Raw genomic sequence first — 20,591 nt, 5'->3', positions numbered from 1 at the left:
TTTCTTAGCTTCTCATTCTTAAGTTAAAGAAGACAGCTGGCAAGGAGGAAGTGTTCAGTTGACGTGTCCATTTACTCCATATGGATGCAAATGCAGTGTCCTCTTCATTTAAATACAATTTGTTATCAGTGCTTCGTAGATTGTAGACCCTCGTTGCATAAGACAGAAATACATTTCCAAAGCCCAATTTCATTCAGTTTGTGACGTAAGCCGTCTCGTTTAGTGGCGTGCCTCGAAGCGTGGCCAATCAATCAGCAAATTTCATTAAGATGCCTATTCAACAAAGCTTAGCATGGTCAGCGTCGGTGGTGTAAAGGTTAGCATGGTTGCCTTCCAAGCAGTCGATCCGGGTTCGATTCCCGGCCGACGCAACTTTTTATTCCTGCAGGAACATAGCTAGAGAAACGTCGAGTTCATCTCTGACTGAAGAAAGTACAAATGAATTACTCCATGACTATACATCATGTTGATATATATAATTTGCTGTGGACACTTTCTGTTATCTCAGCCATGCTGTGAAGTGAAATATTGTGTGTAATCCAACGTAGAACTGACGGTATTACTGCTTCATTGACAGCCTGACACCGATTGCTGTGGGACAATGCTAAAAGCTGCACAACATTCCGTCCTTACATCAACTTCAATGTAAATGGACACGTTCTCTCATTCCAACGTTCTGATATATATAGAAAGACTCACCTGTGACCTCACAATGTCCTGACGTCACAGAAACGTGACATCACTGACAACAATCACATTGCGTCACAGACTAGGTGTTCTTACCAGGAGACACGCGTTTGGAGGCCTCTTTTTCAACCCCCAGAGGCGCAAAAAAACCCAAAAAGAGTGTGCATCGACCGGGAATCGAACTTGGGTGACCCGCGTGGCAGGCGAGTATTCTACCACTAGACCACCGATGCTTCACACTAACAGTGCCTTTTCTTAGCTTCTCATTCTTAAGTTAAAGAAGACAGCTGGCAAGGAGGAAGTGTTCAGTTGACAGAAACGTGACATCACTGACAACAATCACATTGCGTCACAGACTAGGTGTTCTTACCAGGAGACACGCGTTTGGAGGCCTCTTTTTCAACCCCCAGAGGCGCAAAAAAAACCAATAAGAGTGTGCATCGACCGGGAATCGAACCCGGGTGACCCGCGTGGCAGGCGAGTATTCTACCACTAGACCACCGATGCTTCACACTAACAGTGCCTTTTCTTAGCTTCTCATTCTTAAGTTAAAGAAGACAGCTGGCAAGGAGGAAGTGTTCAGTTGACGTGTCCATTTACTCCATATGGATGCAAATGCAGTGTCCTCTTCATTTAAATACAATTTGTTATCAGTGCTTCGTAGATTGTAGACCCTCGTTGCATAAGACAGAAATACATTTCCAAAGCCCAATTTCATTCAGTTTGTGACGTAAGCCGTCTCGTTTAGTGGCGTGCCTCGAAGCGTGGCCAATCAATCAGCAAATTTCATTAAGATGCCTATTCAACAAAGCTTAGCATGGTCAGCGTCGGTGGTGTAAAGGTTAGCATGGTTGCCTTCCAAGCAGTCGATCCGGGTTCGATTCCCGGCCGACGCAACTTTTTATTCCTGCAGGAACATAGCTAGAGAAACGTCGAGTTCATCTCTGACTGAAGAAAGTACAAATGAATTACTCCATGACTATACATCATGTTGATATATATAATTTGCTGTGGACACTTTCTGTTATCTCAGCCATGCTGTGAAGTGAAATATTGTGTGTAATCCAACGTAGAACTGACGGTATTACTGCTTCATTGACAGCCTGACACCGATTGCTGTGGGACAATGCTAAAAGCTGCACAACATTCCGTCCTTACATCAACTTCAATGTAAATGGACACGTTCTCTCATTCCAACGTTCTGATATATATAGAAAGACTCACCTGTGACCTCACAATGTCCTGACGTCACAGAAACGTGACATCACTGACAACAATCACATTGCGTCACAGACTAGGTGTTCTTACCAGGAGACACGCGTTTGGAGGCCTCTTTTTCAACCCCCAGAGGCGCAAAAAAACCCAAAAAGAGTGTGCATCGACCGGGAATCGAACTTGGGTGACCCGCGTGGCAGGCGAGTATTCTACCACTAGACCACCGATGCTTCACACTAACAGTGCCTTTTCTTAGCTTCTCATTCTTAAGTTAAAGAAGACAGCTGGCAAGGAGGAAGTGTTCAGTTGACAGAAACGTGACATCACTGACAACAATCACATTGCGTCACAGACTAGGTGTTCTTACCAGGAGACACGCGTTTGGAGGCCTCTTTTTCAACCCCCAGAGGCGCAAAAAAAACCAATAAGAGTGTGCATCGACCGGGAATCGAACCCGGGTGACCCGCGTGGCAGGCGAGTATTCTACCACTAGACCACCGATGCTTCACACTAACAGTGCCTTTTCTTAGCTTCTCATTCTTAAGTTAAAGAAGACAGCTGGCAAGGAGGAAGTGTTCAGTTGACGTGTCCATTTACTCCATATGGATGCAAATGCAGTGTCCTCTTCATTTAAATACAATTTGTTATCAGTGCTTCGTAGATTGTAGACCCTCGTTGCATAAGACAGAAATACATTTCCAAAGCCCAATTTCATTCAGTTTGTGACGTAAGCCGTCTCGTTTAGTGGCGTGCCTCGAAGCGTGGCCAATCAATCAGCAAATTTCATTAAGATGCCTATTCAACAAAGCTTAGCATGGTCAGCGTCGGTGGTGTAAAGGTTAGCATGGTTGCCTTCCAAGCAGTCGATCCGGGTTCGATTCCCGGCCGACGCAACTTTTTATTCCTGCAGGAACATAGCTAGAGAAACGTCGAGTTCATCTCTGACTGAAGAAAGTACAAATGAATTACTCCATGACTATACATCATGTTGATATATATAATTTGCTGTGGACACTTTCTGTTATCTCAGCCATGCTGTGAAGTGAAATATTGTGTGTAATCCAACGTAGAACTGACGGTATTACTGCTTCATTGACAGCCTGAAACCGATTGCTGTGGGACAATGCTAAAAGCTGCACAACATTCCGTCCTTACATCAACTTCAATGTAAATGGACACGTTCTCTCATTCCAACGTTCTGATATATATAGAAAGACTCACCTGTGACCTCACAATGTCCTGACGTCACAGAAACGTGACATCACTGACAACAATCACATTGCGTCACAGACTAGGTGTTCTTACCAGGAGACACGCGTTTGGAGGCCTCTTTTTCAACCCCCAGAGGCGCAAAAAAAACCAAAAGAGTGTGCATCGACCGGGAATCGAACCCGGGTCACCCGCGTGGCAGGCGAGTATTCTACCACTAGACCACCGATGCTTCACACTAACAGTGCCTTTTCTTAGCTTCTCATTCTTAAGTTAAAGAAGACAGCTGGCAAGGAGGAAGTGTTCAGTTGACGTGTCCATTTACTCCATATGGATGCAAATGCAGTGTCCTCTTCATTTAAATACAATTTGTTATCAGTGCTTCGTAGATTGTAGACCCTCGTTGCATAAGACAGAAATACATTTCCAAAGCCCAATTTCATTCAGTTTGTGACGTAAGCCGTCTCGTTTAGTGGCGTGCCTCGAAGCGTGGCCAATCAATCAGCAAATTTCATTAAGATGCCTATTCAACAAAGCTTAGCATGGTCAGCGTCGGTGGTGTAAAGGTTAGCATGGTTGCCTTCCAAGCAGTCGATCCGGGTTCGATTCCCGGCCGACGCAACTTTTTATTCCTGCAGGAACATAGCTAGAGAAACGTCGAGTTCATCTCTGACTGAAGAAAGTACAAATGAATTACTCCATGACTATACATCATGTTGATATATATAATTTGCTGTGGACACTTTCTGTTATCTCAGCCATGCTGTGAAGTGAAATATTGTGTGTAATCCAACGTAGAACTGACGGTATTACTGCTTCATTGACAGCCTGAAACCGATTGCTGTGGGACAATGCTAAAAGCTGCACAACATTCCGTCCTTACATCAACTTCAATGTAAATGGACACGTTCTCTCATTCCAACGTTCTGATATATATAGAAAGACTCACCTGTGACCTCACAATGTCCTGACGTCACAGAAACGTGACATCACTGACAACAATCACATTGCGTCACAGACTAGGTGTTCTTACCAGGAGACACGCGTTTGGAGGCCTCTTTTTCAACCCCCAGAGGCGCAAAAAAAACCAAAAGAGTGTGCATCGACCGGGAATCGAACCCGGGTCACCCGCGTGGCAGGCGAGTATTCTACCACTAGACCACCGATGCTTCACACTAACAGTGCCTTTTCTTAGCTTCTCATTCTTAAGTTAAAGAAGACAGCTGGCAAGGAGGAAGTGTTCAGTTGACGTGTCCATTTACTCCATATGGATGCAAATGCAGTGTCCTCTTCATTTAAATACAATTTGTTATCAGTGCTTCGTAGATTGTAGACCCTCGTTGCATAAGACAGAAATACATTTCCAAAGCCCAATTTCATTCAGTTTGTGACGTAAGCCGTCTCGTTTAGTGGCGTGCCTCGAAGCGTGGCCAATCAATCAGCAAATTTCATTAAGATGCCTATTCAACCAATCCTAGCATGGTCAGCGTCGGTGGTGTAAAGGTTAGCATGGTTGCCTTCCAAGCAGTCGATCCGGGTTCGATTCCCGGCCGACGCAACTTTTTATTCCTGCAGGAACATAGCTAGAGAAACGTCGAGTTCATCTCTGACTGAAGAAAGTACAAATGAATTACTCCATGACTATACATCATGTTGATATATATAATTTGCTGTGGACACTTTCTGTTATCTCAGCCATGCTGTGAAGTGAAATATTGTGTGTAATCCAACGTAGAACTGACGGTATTACTGCTTCATTGACAGCCTGAAACCGATTGCTGTGGGACAATGCTAAAAGCTGCACAACATTCCGTCCTTACATCAACTTCAATGTAAATGGACACGTTCTCTCATTCCAACGTTCTGATATATATAGAAAGACTCACCTGTGACCTCACAATGTCCTGACGTCACAGAAACGTGACATCACTGACAACAATCACATTGCGTCACAGACTAGGTGTTCTTACCAGGAGACACGCGTTTGGAGGCCTCTTTTTCAACCCCCAGAGGCGCAAAAAAAACCAAAAGAGTGTGCATCGACCGGGAATCGAACCCGGGTCACCCGCGTGGCAGGCGAGTATTCTACCACTAGACCACCGATGCTTCACACTAACAGTGCCTTTTCTTAGCTTCTCATTCTTAAGTTAAAGAAGACAGCTGGCAAGGAGGAAGTGTTCAGTTGACGTGTCCATTTACTCCATATGGATGCAAATGCAGTGTCCTCTTCATTTAAATACAATTTGTTATCAGTGCTTCGTAGATTGTAGACCCTCGTTGCATAAGACAGAAATACATTTCCAAAGCCCAATTTCATTCAGTTTGTGACGTAAGCCGTCTCGTTTAGTGGCGTGCCTCGAAGCGTGGCCAATCAATCAGCAAATTTCATTAAGATGCCTATTCAACCAATCCTAGCATGGTCAGCGTCGGTGGTGTAAAGGTTAGCATGGTTGCCTTCCAAGCAGTCGATCCGGGTTCGATTCCCGGCCGACGCAACTTTTTATTCCTGCAGGAACATAGCTAGAGAAACGTCGAGTTCATCTCTGACTGAAGAAAGTACAAATGAATTACTCCATGACTATACATCATGTTGATATATATAATTTGCTGTGGACACTTTCTGTTATCTCAGCCATGCTGTGAAGTGAAATATTGTGTGTAATCCAACGTAGAACTGACGGTATTACTGCTTCATTGACAGCCTGACACCGATTGCTGTGGGACAATGCTAAAAGCTGCACAACATTCCGTCCTTACATCAACTTCAATGTAAATGGACACGTTCTCTCATTCCAACGTTCTGATATATATAGAAAGACTCACCTGTGACCTCACAATGTCCTGACGTCACAGAAACGTGACATCACTGACAACAATCACATTGCGTCACAGACTAGGTGTTCTTACCAGGAGACACGCGTTTGGAGGCCTCTTTTTCAACCCCCAGAGGCGCAAAAAAAACCAAAAGAGTGTGCATCGACCGGGAATCGAACCCGGGTCACCCGCGTGGCAGGCGAGTATTCTACCACTAGACCACCGATGCTTCACACTAACAGTGCCTTTTCTTAGCTTCCCATTCTTAAGTTAAAGAAGACAGCTGGCAAGGAGGAAGTGTTCAGTTGACGTGTCCATTTACTCCATATGGATGCAAATGCAGTGTCCTCTTCATTTAAATACAATTTGTTATCAGTGCTTCGTAGATTGTAGACCCTCGTTGCATAAGACAGAAATACATTTCCAAAGCCCAATTTCATTCAGTTTGTGACGTAAGCCGTCTCGTTTAGTGGCGTGCCTCGAAGCGTGGCCAATCAATCAGCAAATTTCATTAAGATGCCTATTCAACAAAGCTTAGCATGGTCAGCGTCGGTGGTGTAAAGGTTAGCATGGTTGCCTTCCAAGCAGTCGATCCGGGTTCGATTCCCGGCCGACGCAACTTTTTATTCCTGCAGGAACATAGCTAGAGAAACGTCGAGTTCATCTCTGACTGAAGAAAGTACAAATGAATTACTCCATGACTATACATCATGTTGATATATATAATTTGCTGTGGACACTTTCTGTTATCTCAGCCATGCTGTGAAGTGAAATATTGTGTGTAATCCAACGTAGAACTGACGGTATTACTGCTTCATTGACAGCCTGACACCGATTGCTGTGGGACAATGCTAAAAGCTGCACAACATTCCGTCCTTACATCAACTTCAATGTAAATGGACACGTTCTCTCATTCCAACGTTCTGATATATATAGAAAGACTCACCTGTGACCTCACAATGTCCTGACGTCACAGAAACGTGACATCACTGACAACAATCACATTGCGTCACAGACTAGGTGTTCTTACCAGGAGACACGCGTTTGGAGGCCTCTTTTTCAACCCCCAGAGGCGCAAAAAAAACCAAAAGAGTGTGCATCGACCGGGAATCGAACCCGGGTCACCCGCGTGGCAGGCGAGTATTCTACCACTAGACCACCGATGCTTCACACTAACAGTGCCTTTTCTTAGCTTCCCATTCTTAAGTTAAAGAAGACAGCTGGCAAGGAGGAAGTGTTCAGTTGACGTGTCCATTTACTCCATATGGATGCAAATGCAGTGTCCTCTTCATTTAAATACAATTTGTTATCAGTGCTTCGTAGATTGTAGACCCTCGTTGCATAAGACAGAAATACATTTCCAAAGCCCAATTTCATTCAGTTTGTGACGTAAGCCGTCTCGTTTAGTGGCGTGCCTCGAAGCGTGGCCAATCAATCAGCAAATTTCATTAAGATGCCTATTCAACAAAGCTTAGCATGGTCAGCGTCGGTGGTGTAAAGGTTAGCATGGTTGCCTTCCAAGCAGTCGATCCGGGTTCGATTCCCGGCCGACGCAACTTTTTATTCCTGCAGGAACATAGCTAGAGAAACGTCGAGTTCATCTCTGACTGAAGAAAGTACAAATGAATTACTCCATGACTATACATCATGTTGATATATATAATTTGCTGTGGACACTTTCTGTTATCTCAGCCATGCTGTGAAGTGAAATATTGTGTGTAATCCAACGTAGAACTGACGGTATTACTGCTTCATTGACAGCCTGACACCGATTGCTGTGGGACAATGCTAAAAGCTGCACAACATTCCGTCCTTACATCAACTTCAATGTAAATGGACACGTTCTCTCATTCCAACGTTCTGATATATATAGAAAGACTCACCTGTGACCTCACAATGTCCTGACGTCACAGAAACGTGACATCACTGACAACAATCACATTGCGTCACAGACTAGGTGTTCTTACCAGGAGACACGCGTTTGGAGGCCTCTTTTTCAACCCCCAGAGGCGCAAAAAAAACCAAAAGAGTGTGCATCGACCGGGAATCGAACCCGGGTCACCCGCGTGGCAGGCGAGTATTCTACCACTAGACCACCGATGCTTCACACTAACAGTGCCTTTTCTTAGCTTCCCATTCTTAAGTTAAAGAAGACAGCTGGCAAGGAGGAAGTGTTCAGTTGACGTGTCCATTTACTCCATATGGATGCAAATGCAGTGTCCTCTTCATTTAAATACAATTTGTTATCAGTGCTTCGTAGATTGTAGACCCTCGTTGCATAAGACAGAAATACATTTCCAAAGCCCAATTTCATTCAGTTTGTGACGTAAGCCGTCTCGTTTAGTGGCGTGCCTCGAAGCGTGGCCAATCAATCAGCAAATTTCATTAAGATGCCTATTCAACAAAGCTTAGCATGGTCAGCGTCGGTGGTGTAAAGGTTAGCATGGTTGCCTTCCAAGCAGTCGATCCGGGTTCGATTCCCGGCCGACGCAACTTTTTATTCCTGCAGGAACATAGCTAGAGAAACGTCGAGTTCATCTCTGACTGAAGAAAGTACAAATGAATTACTCCATGACTATACATCATGTTGATATATATAATTTGCTGTGGACACTTTCTGTTATCTCAGCCATGCTGTGAAGTGAAATATTGTGTGTAATCCAACGTAGAACTGACGGTATTACTGCTTCATTGACAGCCTGACACCGATTGCTGTGGGACAATGCTAAAAGCTGCACAACATTCCGTCCTTACATCAACTTCAATGTAAATGGACACGTTCTCTCATTCCAACGTTCTGATATATATAGAAAGACTCACCTGTGACCTCACAATGTCCTGACGTCACAGAAACGTGACATCACTGACAACAATCACATTGCGTCACAGACTAGGTGTTCTTACCAGGAGACACGCGTTTGGAGGCCTCTTTTTCAACCCCCAGAGGCGCAAAAAAACCCAAAAAGAGTGTGCATCGACCGGGAATCGAACCCGGGTGACCCGCGTGGCAGGCGAGTATTCTACCACTAGACCACCGATGCTTCACACTAACAGTGCCTTTTCTTAGCTTCTCATTCTTAAGTTAAAGAAGACAGCTGGCAAGGAGGAAGTGTTCAGTTGACAGAAACGTGACATCACTGACAACAATCACATTGCGTCACAGACTAGGTGTTCTTTCCAGGAGACACGCGTTTGGAGGCCTCTTTTTCAACCCCCAGAGGCGCAAAAAAAACCAAAAGAGTGTGCATCGACCGGGAATCGAACCCGGGTCACCCGCGTGGCAGGCGAGTATTCTACCACTAGACCACCGATGCTTCACACTAACAGTGCCTTTTCTTAGCTTCCCATTCTTAAGTTAAAGAAGACAGCTGGCAAGGAGGAAGTGTTCAGTTGACGTGTCCATTTACTCCATATGGATGCAAATGCAGTGTCCTCTTCATTTAAATACAATTTGTTATCAGTGCTTCGTAGATTGTAGACCCTCGTTGCATAAGACAGAAATACATTTCCAAAGCCCAATTTCATTCAGTTTGTGACGTAAGCCGTCTCGTTTAGTGGCGTGCCTCGAAGCGTGGCCAATCAATCAGCAAATTTCATTAAGATGCCTATTCAACAAAGCTTAGCATGGTCAGCGTCGGTGGTGTAAAGGTTAGCATGGTTGCCTTCCAAGCAGTCGATCCGGGTTCGATTCCCGGCCGACGCAACTTTTTATTCCTGCAGGAACATAGCTAGAGAAACGTCGAGTTCATCTCTGACTGAAGAAAGTACAAATGAATTACTCCATGACTATACATCATGTTGATATATATAATTTGCTGTGGACACTTTCTGTTATCTCAGCCATGCTGTGAAGTGAAATATTGTGTGTAATCCAACGTAGAACTGACGGTATTACTGCTTCATTGACAGCCTGACACCGATTGCTGTGGGACAATGCTAAAAGCTGCACAACATTCCGTCCTTACATCAACTTCAATGTAAATGGACACGTTCTCTCATTCCAACGTTCTGATATATATAGAAAGACTCACCTGTGACCTCACAATGTCCTGACGTCACAGAAACGTGACATCACTGACAACAATCACATTGCGTCACAGACTAGGTGTTCTTACCAGGAGACACGCGTTTGGAGGCCTCTTTTTCAACCCCCAGAGGCGCAAAAAAAACCAAAAGAGTGTGCATCGACCGGGAATCGAACCCGGGTCACCCGCGTGGCAGGCGAGTATTCTACCACTAGACCACCGATGCTTCACACTAACAGTGCCTTTTCTTAGCTTCCCATTCTTAAGTTAAAGAAGACAGCTGGCAAGGAGGAAGTGTTCAGTTGACGTGTCCATTTACTCCATATGGATGCAAATGCAGTGTCCTCTTCATTTAAATACAATTTGTTATCAGTGCTTCGTAGATTGTAGACCCTCGTTGCATAAGACAGAAATACATTTCCAAAGCCCAATTTCATTCAGTTTGTGACGTAAGCCGTCTCGTTTAGTGGCGTGCCTCGAAGCGTGGCCAATCAATCAGCAAATTTCATTAAGATGCCTATTCAACAAAGCTTAGCATGGTCAGCGTCGGTGGTGTAAAGGTTAGCATGGTTGCCTTCCAAGCAGTCGATCCGGGTTCGATTCCCGGCCGACGCAACTTTTTATTCCTGCAGGAACATAGCTAGAGAAACGTCGAGTTCATCTCTGACTGAAGAAAGTACAAATGAATTACTCCATGACTATACATCATGTTGATATATATAATTTGCTGTGGACACTTTCTGTTATCTCAGCCATGCTGTGAAGTGAAATATTGTGTGTAATCCAACGTAGAACTGACGGTATTACTGCTTCATTGACAGCCTGACACCGATTGCTGTGGGACAATGCTAAAAGCTGCACAACATTCCGTCCTTACATCAACTTCAATGTAAATGGACACGTTCTCTCATTCCAACGTTCTGATATATATAGAAAGACTCACCTGTGACCTCACAATGTCCTGACGTCACAGAAACGTGACATCACTGACAACAATCACATTGCGTCACAGACTAGGTGTTCTTACCAGGAGACACGCGTTTGGAGGCCTCTTTTTCAACCCCCAGAGGCGCAAAAAAACCCAAAAAGAGTGTGCATCGACCGGGAATCGAACCCGGGTGACCCGCGTGGCAGGCGAGTATTCTACCACTAGACCACCGATGCTTCACACTAACAGTGCCTTTTCTTAGCTTCTCATTCTTAAGTTAAAGAAGACAGCTGGCAAGGAGGAAGTGTTCAGTTGACAGAAACGTGACATCACTGACAACAATCACATTGCGTCACAGACTAGGTGTTCTTTCCAGGAGACACGCGTTTGGAGGCCTCTTTTTCAACCCCCAGAGGCGCAAAAAAAACCAAAAGAGTGTGCATCGACCGGGAATCGAAACCGGGTCACCCGCGTGGCAGGCGAGTATTCTACCACTAGACCACCGATGCTTCACACTAACAGGGCCTTTTCTTAGCTTCTCATTCTTAAGTTAAAGAAGACAGCTGGCAAGGAGGAAGTGTTCAGTTGACGTGTCCATTTACTCCATATGGATGCAAATGCAGTGTCCTCTTCATTTAAATACAATTTGTTATCAGTGCTTCGTAGATTGTAGACCCTCGTTGCATAAGACAGAAATACATTTCCAAAGCCCAATTTCATTCAGTTTGTGACGTAAGCCGTCTCGTTTAGTGGCGTGCCTCGAAGCGTGGCCAATCAATCAGCAAATTTCATTAAGATGCCTATTCAACAAAGCTTAGCATGGTCAGCGTCGGTGGTGTAAAGGTTAGCATGGTTGCCTTCCAAGCAGTCGATCCGGGTTCGATTCCCGGCCGACGCAACTTTTTATTCCTGCAGGAACATAGCTAGAGAAACGTCGAGTTCATCTCTGACTGAAGAAAGTACAAATGAATTACTCCATGACTATACATCATGTTGAAATATATAATTTGCTGTGGACACTTTCTGTTATCTCAGCCATGCTGTGAAGTGAAATATTGTGTGTAATCCAACGTAGAACTGACGGTATTACTGCTTCATTGACAGCCTGACACCGATTGCTGTGGGACAATGCTAAAAGCTGCACAACATTCCGTCCTTACATCAACTTCAATGTAAATGGACACGTTCTCTCATTCCAACGTTCTGATATATATAGAAAGACTCACCTGTGACCTCACAATGTCCTGACGTCACAGAAACGTGACATCACTGACAACAATCACATTGCGTCACAGACTAGGTGTTCTTACCAGGAGACACGCGTTTGGAGGCCTCTTTTTCAACCCCCAGAGGCGCAAAAAAACCCAAAAGAGTGTGCATCAAACCGGGAATCGAACCCGGGTCACCCGCGTGGCAGGCGAGTATTCTACCACTAGACCACCGATGCTTCACACTAACAGTGCCTTTTCTTAGCTTCTCATTCTTAAGTTAAAGAAGACAGCTGGCAAGGAGGAAGTGTTCAGTTGACGTGTCCATTTACTCCATATGGATGCAAATGCAGTGTCCTCTTCATTTAAATACAATTTGTTATCAGTGCTTCGTAGATTGTAGACCCTCGTTGCATAAGACAGAAATACATTTCCAAAGCCCAATTTCATTCAGTTTGTGACGTAAGCCGTCTCGTTTAGTGGCGTGCCTCGAAGCGTGGCCAATCAATCAGCAAATTTCATTAAGATGCCTATTCAACAAAGCTTAGCATGGTCAGCGTCGGTGGTGTAAAGGTTAGCATGGTTGCCTTCCAAGCAGTCGATCCGGGTTCGATTCCCGGCCGACGCAACTTTTTATTCCTGCAGGAACATAGCTAGAGAAACGTCGAGTTCATCTCTGACTGAAGAAAGTACAAATGAATTACTCCATGACTATACATCATGTTGATATATATAATTTGCTGTGGACACTTTCTGTTATCTCAGCCATGCTGTGAAGTGAAATATTGTGTGTAATCCAACGTAGAACTGACGGTATTACTGCTTCATTGACAGCCTGAAACCGATTGCTGTGGGACAATGCTAAAAGCTGCACAACATTCCGTCCTTACATCAACTTCAATGTAAATGGACACGTTCTCTCATTCCAACGTTCTGATATATATAGAAAGACTCACCTGTGACCTCACAATGTCCTGACGTCACAGAAACGTGACATCACTGACAACAATCACATTGCGTCACAGACTAGGTGTTCTTACCAGGAGACACGCGTTTGGAGGCCTCTTTTTCAACCCCCAGAGGCGCAAAAAAAACCAAAAGAGTGTGCATCGACCGGGAATCGAACCCGGGTCACCCGCGTGGCAGGCGAGTATTCTACCACTAGACCACCGATGCTTCACACTAACAGTGCCTTTTCTTAGCTTCTCATTCTTAAGTTAAAGAAGACAGCTGGCAAGGAGGAAGTGTTCAGTTGACGTGTCCATTTACTCCATATGGATGCAAATGCAGTGTCCTCTTCATTTAAATACAATTTGTTATCAGTGCTTCGTAGATTGTAGACCCTCGTTGCATAAGACAGAAATACATTTCCAAAGCCCAATTTCATTCAGTTTGTGACGTAAGCCGTCTCGTTTAGTGGCGTGCCTCGAAGCGTGGCCAATCAATCAGCAAATTTCATTAAGATGCCTATTCAACCAATCCTAGCATGGTCAGCGTCGGTGGTGTAAAGGTTAGCATGGTTGCCTTCCAAGCAGTCGATCCGGGTTCGATTCCCGGCCGACGCAACTTTTTATTCCTGCAGGAACATAGCTAGAGAAACGTCGAGTTCATCTCTGACTGAAGAAAGTACAAATGAATTACTCCATGACTATACATCATGTTGATATATATAATTTGCTGTGGACACTTTCTGTTATCTCAGCCATGCTGTGAAGTGAAATATTGTGTGTAATCCAACGTAGAACTGACGGTATTACTGCTTCATTGACAGCCTGACACCGATTGCTGTGGGACAATGCTAAAAGCTGCACAACATTCCGTCCTTACATCAACTTCAATGTAAATGGACACGTTCTCTCATTCCAACGTTCTGATATTTATAGAAAGACTCACCTGTGACCTCACAATGTCCTGACGTCACAGAAACGTGACATCACTGACAACAATCACATTGCGTCACAGACTAGGTGTTCTTACCAGGAGACACGCGTTTGGAGGCCTCTTTTTCAACCCCCAGAGGCGCAAAAAAAACCAAAAGAGTGTGCATCGACCGGGAATCGAACCCGGGTCACCCGCGTGGCAGGCGAGTATTCTACCACTAGACCACCGATGCTTCACACTAACAGTGCCTTTTCTTAGCTTCCCATTCTTAAGTTAAAGAAGACAGCTGGCAAGGAGGAAGTGTTCAGTTGACGTGTCCATTTACTCCATATGGATGCAAATGCAGTGTCCTCTTCATTTAAATACAATTTGTTATCAGTGCTTCGTAGATTGTAGACCCTCGTTGCATAAGACAGAAATACATTTCCAAAGCCCAATTTCATTCAGTTTGTGACGTAAGCCGTCTCGTTTAGTGGCGTGCCTCGAAGCGTGGCCAATCAATCAGCAAATTTCATTAAGATGCCTATTCAACAAAGCTTAGCATGGTCAGCGTCGGTGGTGTAAAGGTTAGCATGGTTGCCTTCCAAGCAGTCGATCCGGGTTCGATTCCCGGCCGACGCAACTTTTTATTCCTGCAGGAACATAGCTAGAGAAACGTCGAGTTCATCTCTGACTGAAGAAAGTACAAATGAATTACTCCATGACTATACATCATGTTGATATATATAATTTGCTGTGGACACTTTCTGTTATCTCAGCCATGCTGTGAAGTGAAATATTGTGTGTAATCCAACGTAGAACTGACGGTATTACTGCTTCATTGACAGCCTGACACCGATTGCTGTGGGACAATGCTAAAAGCTGCACAACATTCCGTCCTTACATCAACTTCAATGTAAATGGACACGTTCTCTCATTCCAACGTTCTGATATATATAGAAAGACTCACCTGTGACCTCACAATGTCCTGACGTCACAGAAACGTGACATCACTGACAACAATCACATTGCGTCACAGACTAGGTGTTCTTACCAGGAGACACGCGTTTGGAGGCCTCTTTTTCAACCCCCAGAGGCGCAAAAAAAACCAAAAGAGTGTGCATCGACTGGGAATCGAACCCGGGTCACCCGCGTGGCAGGCGAGTATTCTACCACTAGACCACCGATGCTTCACACTAACAGTGCCTTTTCTTAGCTTCTCATTCTTAAGTTAAAGAAGACAGCTGGCAAGGAGGAAGTGTTCAGTTGACGTGTCCATTTACTCCATATGGATGCAAATGCAGTGTCCTCTTCATTTAAATACAATTTGTTATCAGTGCTTCGTAGATTGTAGACCCTCGTTGCATAAGACAGAAATACATTTCCAAAGCCCAATTTCATTCAGTTTGTGACGTAAGCCGTCTCATTTAGTGGCGTGCCTCGAGGCGTGGCCAATCAATCAGCAAATTTCATTAAGATGCCTATTCAACAAAGCTTAGCATGGTCAGCGTCGGTGGTGTAAAGGTTAGCATGGTTGCCTTCCAAGCAGTCGATCCGGGTTCGATTCCCGGCCGACGCATCTTTTTACTCCTGCAGGAACATAGCTAGAGAAACGTCGAGTTCATCTGTGACTGAAGAAAGTACAAATGACATACTCCATGACTATACATCATGTTGATATGTATAATTTGCTGTGGACACTTTCTGTTATCTCAGCCATGCTGTGAAGTGAAATATTGTGTGTAATCCAACGTAGAACTGACGGTATTACTGCTTCATTGACAGCCTGACACCGATTGCTGTGGGACAATGCTAAAAGCTGCACAACATTCCGTCCTTACATCAACTTCAATGTAAATGGACACGTTCTCTCATTCCAACGTTCTGATATATATAGAAAGACTCACCTGTGACCTCACAATCTCCTGACGTCACAGAAACGTGACATCACTGACAACAATCACATTGCGTCACAGACTAGGTGTTCTTACCAGGAGACACGCGTTTGGAGGCCTCTTTTTCAACCCCCAGAGGCGCAAAAAAAACCACAAAAGAGTGTGCATCGACCGGGAATCGAACCCGGGTCACCCGCGTGGCAGGCGAGTATTCTACCACTAGACCACCGATGCTTCACACTAACAGTGCCTTTTCTTAGCTTCTCATTCTTAAGTTAAAGAAGACAGCTGGCAAGGAGGAAGTGTTCAGTTGACAGAAACGTGACATCACTGACAACAATCACATTGCGTCACAGACTAGGTGTTCTTTCCAGGAGACACGCGTTTGGAGGCCTCTTTTTCAACCCCCAGAGGCGCAAAAAAAACCAAAAGAGTGTGCATCGACCGGGAATCGAACCCGGGTGACCCGCGTGGCAGGCGAGTATTCTACCACTAGACCACCGATGCTTCACACTAACAGGGCCTTTTCTTAGCTTCTCATTCTTAAGTTAAAGAAGACAGCTGGCAAGGAGGAAGTGTTCAGTTGACGTGTCCATTTACTCCATATGGATGCAAATGCAGTGTCCTCTTCATTTAAATACAATTTGTTATCAGTGCTTCGTAGATTGTAGACCCTCGTTGCATAAGACAGAAATACATTTCCAAAGCCCAATTTCATTCAGTTTGTGACGTAAGCCGTCTCGTTTAGTGGCGTGCCTCGAAGCGTGGCCAATCAATCAGCAAATTTCATTAAGATGCCTATTCAACAAAGCTTAGCATGGTCAGCGTCGGTGGTGTAAAGGTTAGCATGGTTGCCTTCCAAGCAGTCGATCCGGGTTCGATTCCCGGCCGACGCAACTTTTTATTCCTGCAGGAACATAGCTAGAGAAACGTCGAGTTCATCTCTGACTGAAGAAAGTACAAATGAATTACTCCATGACTATACATCATGTTGATATATATAATTTGCTGTGGACACTTTCTGTTATCTCAGCCATGCTGTGAAGTGAAATATTGTGTGTAATCCAACGTAGAACTGACGGTATTACTGCTTCATTGACAGCCTGACACCGATTGCTGTGGGACAATGCTAAAAGCTGCACAACATTCCGTCCTTACATCAACTTCAATGTAAATGGACACGTTCTCTCATTCCAACGTTCTGATATATATAGAAAGACTCACCTGTGACCTCACAATGTCCTGACGTCACAGAAACGTGACATCACTGACAACAATCACATTGCGTCACAGACTAGGTGTTCTTACCAGGAGACACGCGTTTGGAGGCCTCTTTTTCAACCCCCAGAGGCGCAAAAAAACCCAAAAAGAGTGTGCATCGACCGGGAATCGAACCCGGGTGACCCGCGTGGCAGGCGAGTATTCTACCACTAGACCACCGATGCTTCACACTAACAGTGCCTTTTCTTAGCTTCTCATTCTTAAGTTAAAGAAGACAGCTGGCAAGGAGGAAGTGTTCAGTTGACAGAAACGTGACATCACTGACAACAATCACATTGTGTCACAGACTAGGTGTTCTTTCCAGGAGACACGCGTTTGGAGGCCTCTTTTTCAACCCCCAGAGGCGCAAAAAAAACCAAAAGAGTGTGCATCGACCGGGAATCGAAACCGGGTCACCCGCGTGGCAGGCGAGTATTCTACCACTAGACCACCGATGCTTCACACTAACAGGGCCTTTTCTTAGCTTCTCATTCTTAAGTTAAAGAAGACAGCTGGCAAGGAGGAAGTGTTCAGTTGACGTGTCCATTTACTCCATATGGATGCAAATGCAGTGTCCTCTTCATTTAAATACAATTTGTTATCAGTGCTTCGTAGATTGTAGACCCTCGTTGCATAAGACAGAAATACATTTCCAAAGCCCAATTTCATTCAGTTTGTGACGTAAGCCGTCTCGTTTAGTGGCGTGCCTCGAAGCGTGGCCAATCAATCAGCAAATTTCATTAAGATGCCTATTCAACAAAGCTTAGCATGGTCAGCGTCGGTGGTGTAAAGGTTAGCATGGTTGCCTTCCAAGCAGTCGATCCGGGTTCGATTCCCGGCCGACGCAACTTTTTATTCCTGCAGGAACATAGCTAGAGAAACGTCGAGTTCATCTCTGACTGAAGAAAGTACAAATGAATTACTCCATGACTATACATCATGTTGATATATATAATTTGCTGTGGACACTTTCTGTTATCTCAGCCATGCTGTGAAGTGAAATATTGTGTGTAATCCAACGTAGAACTGACGGTATTACTGCTTCATTGACAGCCTGACACCGATTGCTGTGGGACAATGCTAAAAGCTGCACAACATTCCGTCCTTACATCAACTTCAATGTAAATGGACACGTTCTCTCATTCCAACGTTCTGATATATATAGAAAGACTCACCTGTGACCTCACAATCTCCTGACGTCACAGAAACGTGACATCACTGACAACAATCACATTGCGTCACAGACTAGGTGTTCTTACCAGGAGACACGCGTTTGGAGGCCTCTTTTTCAACCCCCAGAGGCGCAAAAAAAACCACAAAAGAGTGTGCATCGACCGGGAATCGAACCCGGGTCACCCGCGTGGCAGGCGAGTATTCTACCACTAGACCACCGATGCTTCACACTAACAGTGCCTTTTCTTAGCTTCTCATTCTTAAGTTAAAGAAGACAGCTGGCAAGGAGGAAGTGTTCAGTTGACAGAAACGTGACATCACTGACAACAATCACATTGCGTCACAGACTAGGTGTTCTTTCCAGGAGACACGCGTTTGGAGGCCTCTTTTTCAACCCCCAGAGGCGCAAAAAAAACCAAAAGAGTGTGCATCGACCGGGAATCGAACCCGGGTGACCCGCGTGGCAGGCGAGTATTCTACCACTAGACCACCGATGCTTCACACTAACAGGGCCTTTTCTTAGCTTCTCATTCTTAAGTTAAAGAAGACAGCTGGCAAGGAGGAAGTGTTCAGTTGACGTGTCCATTTACTCCATATGGATGCAAATGCAGTGTCCTCTTCATTTAAATACAATTTGTTATCAGTGCTTCGTAGATTGTAGACCCTCGTTGCATAAGACAGAAATACATTTCCAAAGCCCAATTTCATTCAGTTTGTGACGTAAGCCGTCTCGTTTAGTGGCGTGCCTCGAAGCGTGGCCAATCAATCAGCAAATTTCATTAAGATGCCTATTCAACAAAGCTTAGCATGGTCAGCGTCGGTGGTGTAAAGGTTAGCATGGTTGCCTTCCAAGCAGTCGATCCGGGTTCGATTCCCGGCCGACGCAACTTTTTATTCCTGCAGGAACATAGCTAGAGAAACGTCGAGTTCATCTCTGACTGAAGAAAGTACAAATGAATTACTCCATGACTATACATCATGTTGATATATATAATTTGCTGTGGACACTTTCTGTTATCTCAGCCATGCTGTGAAGTGAAATATTGTGTGTAATCCAACGTAGAACTGACGGTATTACTGCTTCATTGACAGCCTGACACCGATTGCTGTGGGACAATGCTAAAAGCTGCACAACATTCCGTCCTTACATCAACTTCAATGTAAATGGACACGTTCTCTCATTCCAACGTTCTGATATATATAGAAAGACTCACCTGTGACCTCACAATGTCCTGACGTCACAGAAACGTGACATCACTGACAACAATCACATTGCGTCACAGACTAGGTGTTCTTACCAGGAGACACGCGTTTGGAGGCCTCTTTTTCAACCCCCAGAGGCGCAAAAAAACCCAAAAAGAGTGTGCATCGACCGGGAATCGAACCCGGGTGACCCGCGTGGCAGGCGAGTATTCTACCACTAGACCACCGATGCTTCACACTAACAGTGCCTTTTCTTAGCTTCTCATTCTTAAGTTAAAGAAGACAGCTGGCAAGGAGGAAGTGTTCAGTTGACAGAAACGTGACATCACTGACAACAATCACATTGTGTCACAGACTAGGTGTTCTTTCCAGGAGACACGCGTTTGGAGGCCTCTTTTTCAACCCCCAGAGGCGCAAAAAAAACCAAAAGAGTGTGCATCGACCGGGAATCGAAACCGGGTCACCCGCGTGGCAGGCGAGTATTCTACCACTAGACCACCGATGCTTCACACTAACAGGGCCTTTTCTTAGCTTCTCATTCTTAAGTTAAAGAAGACAGCTGGCAAGGAGGAAGTGTTCAGTTGACGTGTCCATTTACTCCATATGGATGCAAATGCAGTGTCCTCTTCATTTAAATACAATTTGTTATCAGTGCTTCGTAGATTGTAGACCCTCGTTGCATAAGACAGAAATACATTTCCAAAGCCCAATTTCATTCAGTTTGTGACGTAAGCCGTCTCGTTTAGTGGCGTGCCTCGAAGCGTGGCCAATCAATCAGCAAATTTCATTAAGATGCCTATTCAACAAAGCTTAGCATGGTCAGCGTCGGTGGTGTAAAGGTTAGCATGGTTGCCTTCCAAGCAGTCGATCCGGGTTCGATTCCCGGCCGACGCAACTTTTTATTCCTGCAGGAACATAGCTAGAGAAACGTCGAGTTCATCTCTGACTGAAGAAAGTACAAATGAATTACTCCATGACTATACATCATGTTGATATATATAATTTGCTGTGGACACTTTCTGTTATCTCAGCCATGCTGTGAAGTGAAATATTGTGTGTAATCCAACGTAGAACTGACGGTATTACTGCTTCATTGACAGCCTGACACCGATTG

At 44.8% G+C, this 20,591-nt stretch overlaps 45 non-coding genes across 45 annotated transcripts; 20 read left to right on the top strand and 25 right to left on the bottom strand.

The window, feature by feature from the left end:
* The first annotated feature begins 299 nt into the window (after positions 1–299).
* Trnag-ucc (transfer RNA glycine (anticodon UCC)) lies at positions 300–371 on the top strand. Its single transcript has one exon. It is a non-coding gene; the product is annotated as a tRNA-Gly (tRNA).
* Positions 372–1,123: 752 nt separating this feature from the next.
* Trnag-gcc (transfer RNA glycine (anticodon GCC)) lies at positions 1,124–1,194 on the bottom strand. The gene has a single exon. It is a non-coding gene; the product is annotated as a tRNA-Gly (tRNA).
* Positions 1,195–1,511: 317 nt separating this feature from the next.
* Trnag-ucc (transfer RNA glycine (anticodon UCC)) lies at positions 1,512–1,583 on the top strand. Its single transcript has one exon. It is a non-coding gene; the product is annotated as a tRNA-Gly (tRNA).
* Positions 1,584–2,335: 752 nt separating this feature from the next.
* Trnag-gcc (transfer RNA glycine (anticodon GCC)) lies at positions 2,336–2,406 on the bottom strand. The gene has a single exon. It is a non-coding gene; the product is annotated as a tRNA-Gly (tRNA).
* Positions 2,407–2,723: 317 nt separating this feature from the next.
* Positions 2,724–2,795, top strand: Trnag-ucc (transfer RNA glycine (anticodon UCC)). Its single transcript has one exon. It is a non-coding gene; the product is annotated as a tRNA-Gly (tRNA).
* A 477-nt stretch (positions 2,796–3,272) lies between these two features.
* Positions 3,273–3,343, bottom strand: Trnag-gcc (transfer RNA glycine (anticodon GCC)). Its single transcript has one exon. It is a non-coding gene; the product is annotated as a tRNA-Gly (tRNA).
* Positions 3,344–3,660: 317 nt separating this feature from the next.
* Trnag-ucc (transfer RNA glycine (anticodon UCC)) lies at positions 3,661–3,732 on the top strand. The gene has a single exon. It is a non-coding gene; the product is annotated as a tRNA-Gly (tRNA).
* Positions 3,733–4,209: 477 nt separating this feature from the next.
* Positions 4,210–4,280, bottom strand: Trnag-gcc (transfer RNA glycine (anticodon GCC)). Its single transcript has one exon. It is a non-coding gene; the product is annotated as a tRNA-Gly (tRNA).
* Positions 4,281–4,597: 317 nt separating this feature from the next.
* On the top strand, positions 4,598–4,669 carry Trnag-ucc (transfer RNA glycine (anticodon UCC)). The gene has a single exon. It is a non-coding gene; the product is annotated as a tRNA-Gly (tRNA).
* A 477-nt stretch (positions 4,670–5,146) lies between these two features.
* Positions 5,147–5,217, bottom strand: Trnag-gcc (transfer RNA glycine (anticodon GCC)). Its single transcript has one exon. It is a non-coding gene; the product is annotated as a tRNA-Gly (tRNA).
* Positions 5,218–5,534: 317 nt separating this feature from the next.
* On the top strand, positions 5,535–5,606 carry Trnag-ucc (transfer RNA glycine (anticodon UCC)). The gene has a single exon. It is a non-coding gene; the product is annotated as a tRNA-Gly (tRNA).
* Positions 5,607–6,083: 477 nt separating this feature from the next.
* On the bottom strand, positions 6,084–6,154 carry Trnag-gcc (transfer RNA glycine (anticodon GCC)). The gene has a single exon. It is a non-coding gene; the product is annotated as a tRNA-Gly (tRNA).
* A 317-nt stretch (positions 6,155–6,471) lies between these two features.
* On the top strand, positions 6,472–6,543 carry Trnag-ucc (transfer RNA glycine (anticodon UCC)). The gene has a single exon. It is a non-coding gene; the product is annotated as a tRNA-Gly (tRNA).
* A 477-nt stretch (positions 6,544–7,020) lies between these two features.
* Positions 7,021–7,091, bottom strand: Trnag-gcc (transfer RNA glycine (anticodon GCC)). The gene has a single exon. It is a non-coding gene; the product is annotated as a tRNA-Gly (tRNA).
* Positions 7,092–7,408: 317 nt separating this feature from the next.
* Positions 7,409–7,480, top strand: Trnag-ucc (transfer RNA glycine (anticodon UCC)). Its single transcript has one exon. It is a non-coding gene; the product is annotated as a tRNA-Gly (tRNA).
* Positions 7,481–7,957: 477 nt separating this feature from the next.
* Trnag-gcc (transfer RNA glycine (anticodon GCC)) lies at positions 7,958–8,028 on the bottom strand. The gene has a single exon. It is a non-coding gene; the product is annotated as a tRNA-Gly (tRNA).
* A 317-nt stretch (positions 8,029–8,345) lies between these two features.
* Positions 8,346–8,417, top strand: Trnag-ucc (transfer RNA glycine (anticodon UCC)). Its single transcript has one exon. It is a non-coding gene; the product is annotated as a tRNA-Gly (tRNA).
* A 478-nt stretch (positions 8,418–8,895) lies between these two features.
* On the bottom strand, positions 8,896–8,966 carry Trnag-gcc (transfer RNA glycine (anticodon GCC)). The gene has a single exon. It is a non-coding gene; the product is annotated as a tRNA-Gly (tRNA).
* Positions 8,967–9,168: 202 nt separating this feature from the next.
* Trnag-gcc (transfer RNA glycine (anticodon GCC)) lies at positions 9,169–9,239 on the bottom strand. Its single transcript has one exon. It is a non-coding gene; the product is annotated as a tRNA-Gly (tRNA).
* A 317-nt stretch (positions 9,240–9,556) lies between these two features.
* Trnag-ucc (transfer RNA glycine (anticodon UCC)) lies at positions 9,557–9,628 on the top strand. Its single transcript has one exon. It is a non-coding gene; the product is annotated as a tRNA-Gly (tRNA).
* A 477-nt stretch (positions 9,629–10,105) lies between these two features.
* Positions 10,106–10,176, bottom strand: Trnag-gcc (transfer RNA glycine (anticodon GCC)). The gene has a single exon. It is a non-coding gene; the product is annotated as a tRNA-Gly (tRNA).
* A 317-nt stretch (positions 10,177–10,493) lies between these two features.
* Trnag-ucc (transfer RNA glycine (anticodon UCC)) lies at positions 10,494–10,565 on the top strand. Its single transcript has one exon. It is a non-coding gene; the product is annotated as a tRNA-Gly (tRNA).
* Positions 10,566–11,043: 478 nt separating this feature from the next.
* Trnag-gcc (transfer RNA glycine (anticodon GCC)) lies at positions 11,044–11,114 on the bottom strand. The gene has a single exon. It is a non-coding gene; the product is annotated as a tRNA-Gly (tRNA).
* A 202-nt stretch (positions 11,115–11,316) lies between these two features.
* On the bottom strand, positions 11,317–11,387 carry Trnag-gcc (transfer RNA glycine (anticodon GCC)). The gene has a single exon. It is a non-coding gene; the product is annotated as a tRNA-Gly (tRNA).
* A 317-nt stretch (positions 11,388–11,704) lies between these two features.
* Positions 11,705–11,776, top strand: Trnag-ucc (transfer RNA glycine (anticodon UCC)). Its single transcript has one exon. It is a non-coding gene; the product is annotated as a tRNA-Gly (tRNA).
* Positions 11,777–12,253: 477 nt separating this feature from the next.
* On the bottom strand, positions 12,254–12,325 carry Trnag-gcc (transfer RNA glycine (anticodon GCC)). Its single transcript has one exon. It is a non-coding gene; the product is annotated as a tRNA-Gly (tRNA).
* Positions 12,326–12,642: 317 nt separating this feature from the next.
* On the top strand, positions 12,643–12,714 carry Trnag-ucc (transfer RNA glycine (anticodon UCC)). The gene has a single exon. It is a non-coding gene; the product is annotated as a tRNA-Gly (tRNA).
* Positions 12,715–13,191: 477 nt separating this feature from the next.
* Positions 13,192–13,262, bottom strand: Trnag-gcc (transfer RNA glycine (anticodon GCC)). The gene has a single exon. It is a non-coding gene; the product is annotated as a tRNA-Gly (tRNA).
* A 317-nt stretch (positions 13,263–13,579) lies between these two features.
* Trnag-ucc (transfer RNA glycine (anticodon UCC)) lies at positions 13,580–13,651 on the top strand. Its single transcript has one exon. It is a non-coding gene; the product is annotated as a tRNA-Gly (tRNA).
* Positions 13,652–14,128: 477 nt separating this feature from the next.
* Positions 14,129–14,199, bottom strand: Trnag-gcc (transfer RNA glycine (anticodon GCC)). The gene has a single exon. It is a non-coding gene; the product is annotated as a tRNA-Gly (tRNA).
* Positions 14,200–14,516: 317 nt separating this feature from the next.
* Positions 14,517–14,588, top strand: Trnag-ucc (transfer RNA glycine (anticodon UCC)). Its single transcript has one exon. It is a non-coding gene; the product is annotated as a tRNA-Gly (tRNA).
* A 477-nt stretch (positions 14,589–15,065) lies between these two features.
* Trnag-gcc (transfer RNA glycine (anticodon GCC)) lies at positions 15,066–15,136 on the bottom strand. Its single transcript has one exon. It is a non-coding gene; the product is annotated as a tRNA-Gly (tRNA).
* Positions 15,137–15,453: 317 nt separating this feature from the next.
* Positions 15,454–15,525, top strand: Trnag-ucc (transfer RNA glycine (anticodon UCC)). Its single transcript has one exon. It is a non-coding gene; the product is annotated as a tRNA-Gly (tRNA).
* A 479-nt stretch (positions 15,526–16,004) lies between these two features.
* Trnag-gcc (transfer RNA glycine (anticodon GCC)) lies at positions 16,005–16,075 on the bottom strand. Its single transcript has one exon. It is a non-coding gene; the product is annotated as a tRNA-Gly (tRNA).
* Positions 16,076–16,277: 202 nt separating this feature from the next.
* Trnag-gcc (transfer RNA glycine (anticodon GCC)) lies at positions 16,278–16,348 on the bottom strand. Its single transcript has one exon. It is a non-coding gene; the product is annotated as a tRNA-Gly (tRNA).
* A 317-nt stretch (positions 16,349–16,665) lies between these two features.
* Trnag-ucc (transfer RNA glycine (anticodon UCC)) lies at positions 16,666–16,737 on the top strand. Its single transcript has one exon. It is a non-coding gene; the product is annotated as a tRNA-Gly (tRNA).
* A 478-nt stretch (positions 16,738–17,215) lies between these two features.
* Positions 17,216–17,286, bottom strand: Trnag-gcc (transfer RNA glycine (anticodon GCC)). The gene has a single exon. It is a non-coding gene; the product is annotated as a tRNA-Gly (tRNA).
* Positions 17,287–17,488: 202 nt separating this feature from the next.
* Positions 17,489–17,559, bottom strand: Trnag-gcc (transfer RNA glycine (anticodon GCC)). Its single transcript has one exon. It is a non-coding gene; the product is annotated as a tRNA-Gly (tRNA).
* A 317-nt stretch (positions 17,560–17,876) lies between these two features.
* Trnag-ucc (transfer RNA glycine (anticodon UCC)) lies at positions 17,877–17,948 on the top strand. Its single transcript has one exon. It is a non-coding gene; the product is annotated as a tRNA-Gly (tRNA).
* Positions 17,949–18,427: 479 nt separating this feature from the next.
* Trnag-gcc (transfer RNA glycine (anticodon GCC)) lies at positions 18,428–18,498 on the bottom strand. The gene has a single exon. It is a non-coding gene; the product is annotated as a tRNA-Gly (tRNA).
* Positions 18,499–18,700: 202 nt separating this feature from the next.
* Trnag-gcc (transfer RNA glycine (anticodon GCC)) lies at positions 18,701–18,771 on the bottom strand. Its single transcript has one exon. It is a non-coding gene; the product is annotated as a tRNA-Gly (tRNA).
* A 317-nt stretch (positions 18,772–19,088) lies between these two features.
* Trnag-ucc (transfer RNA glycine (anticodon UCC)) lies at positions 19,089–19,160 on the top strand. Its single transcript has one exon. It is a non-coding gene; the product is annotated as a tRNA-Gly (tRNA).
* A 478-nt stretch (positions 19,161–19,638) lies between these two features.
* Positions 19,639–19,709, bottom strand: Trnag-gcc (transfer RNA glycine (anticodon GCC)). The gene has a single exon. It is a non-coding gene; the product is annotated as a tRNA-Gly (tRNA).
* A 202-nt stretch (positions 19,710–19,911) lies between these two features.
* Trnag-gcc (transfer RNA glycine (anticodon GCC)) lies at positions 19,912–19,982 on the bottom strand. The gene has a single exon. It is a non-coding gene; the product is annotated as a tRNA-Gly (tRNA).
* Positions 19,983–20,299: 317 nt separating this feature from the next.
* On the top strand, positions 20,300–20,371 carry Trnag-ucc (transfer RNA glycine (anticodon UCC)). Its single transcript has one exon. It is a non-coding gene; the product is annotated as a tRNA-Gly (tRNA).
* Positions 20,372–20,591: the final 220 nt, after the last annotated feature.

The sequence above is a fragment of the Haliotis asinina genome, chromosome 6 (genome assembly GCF_037392515.1).
Source record: "Haliotis asinina isolate JCU_RB_2024 chromosome 6, JCU_Hal_asi_v2, whole genome shotgun sequence".
NCBI classification, from domain to species: domain Eukaryota; kingdom Metazoa; phylum Mollusca; class Gastropoda; order Lepetellida; family Haliotidae; genus Haliotis; species Haliotis asinina.
Note: the sequence above shows the minus strand (reverse complement) of the source record. Positions and strands in the feature narration are given on the sequence as shown.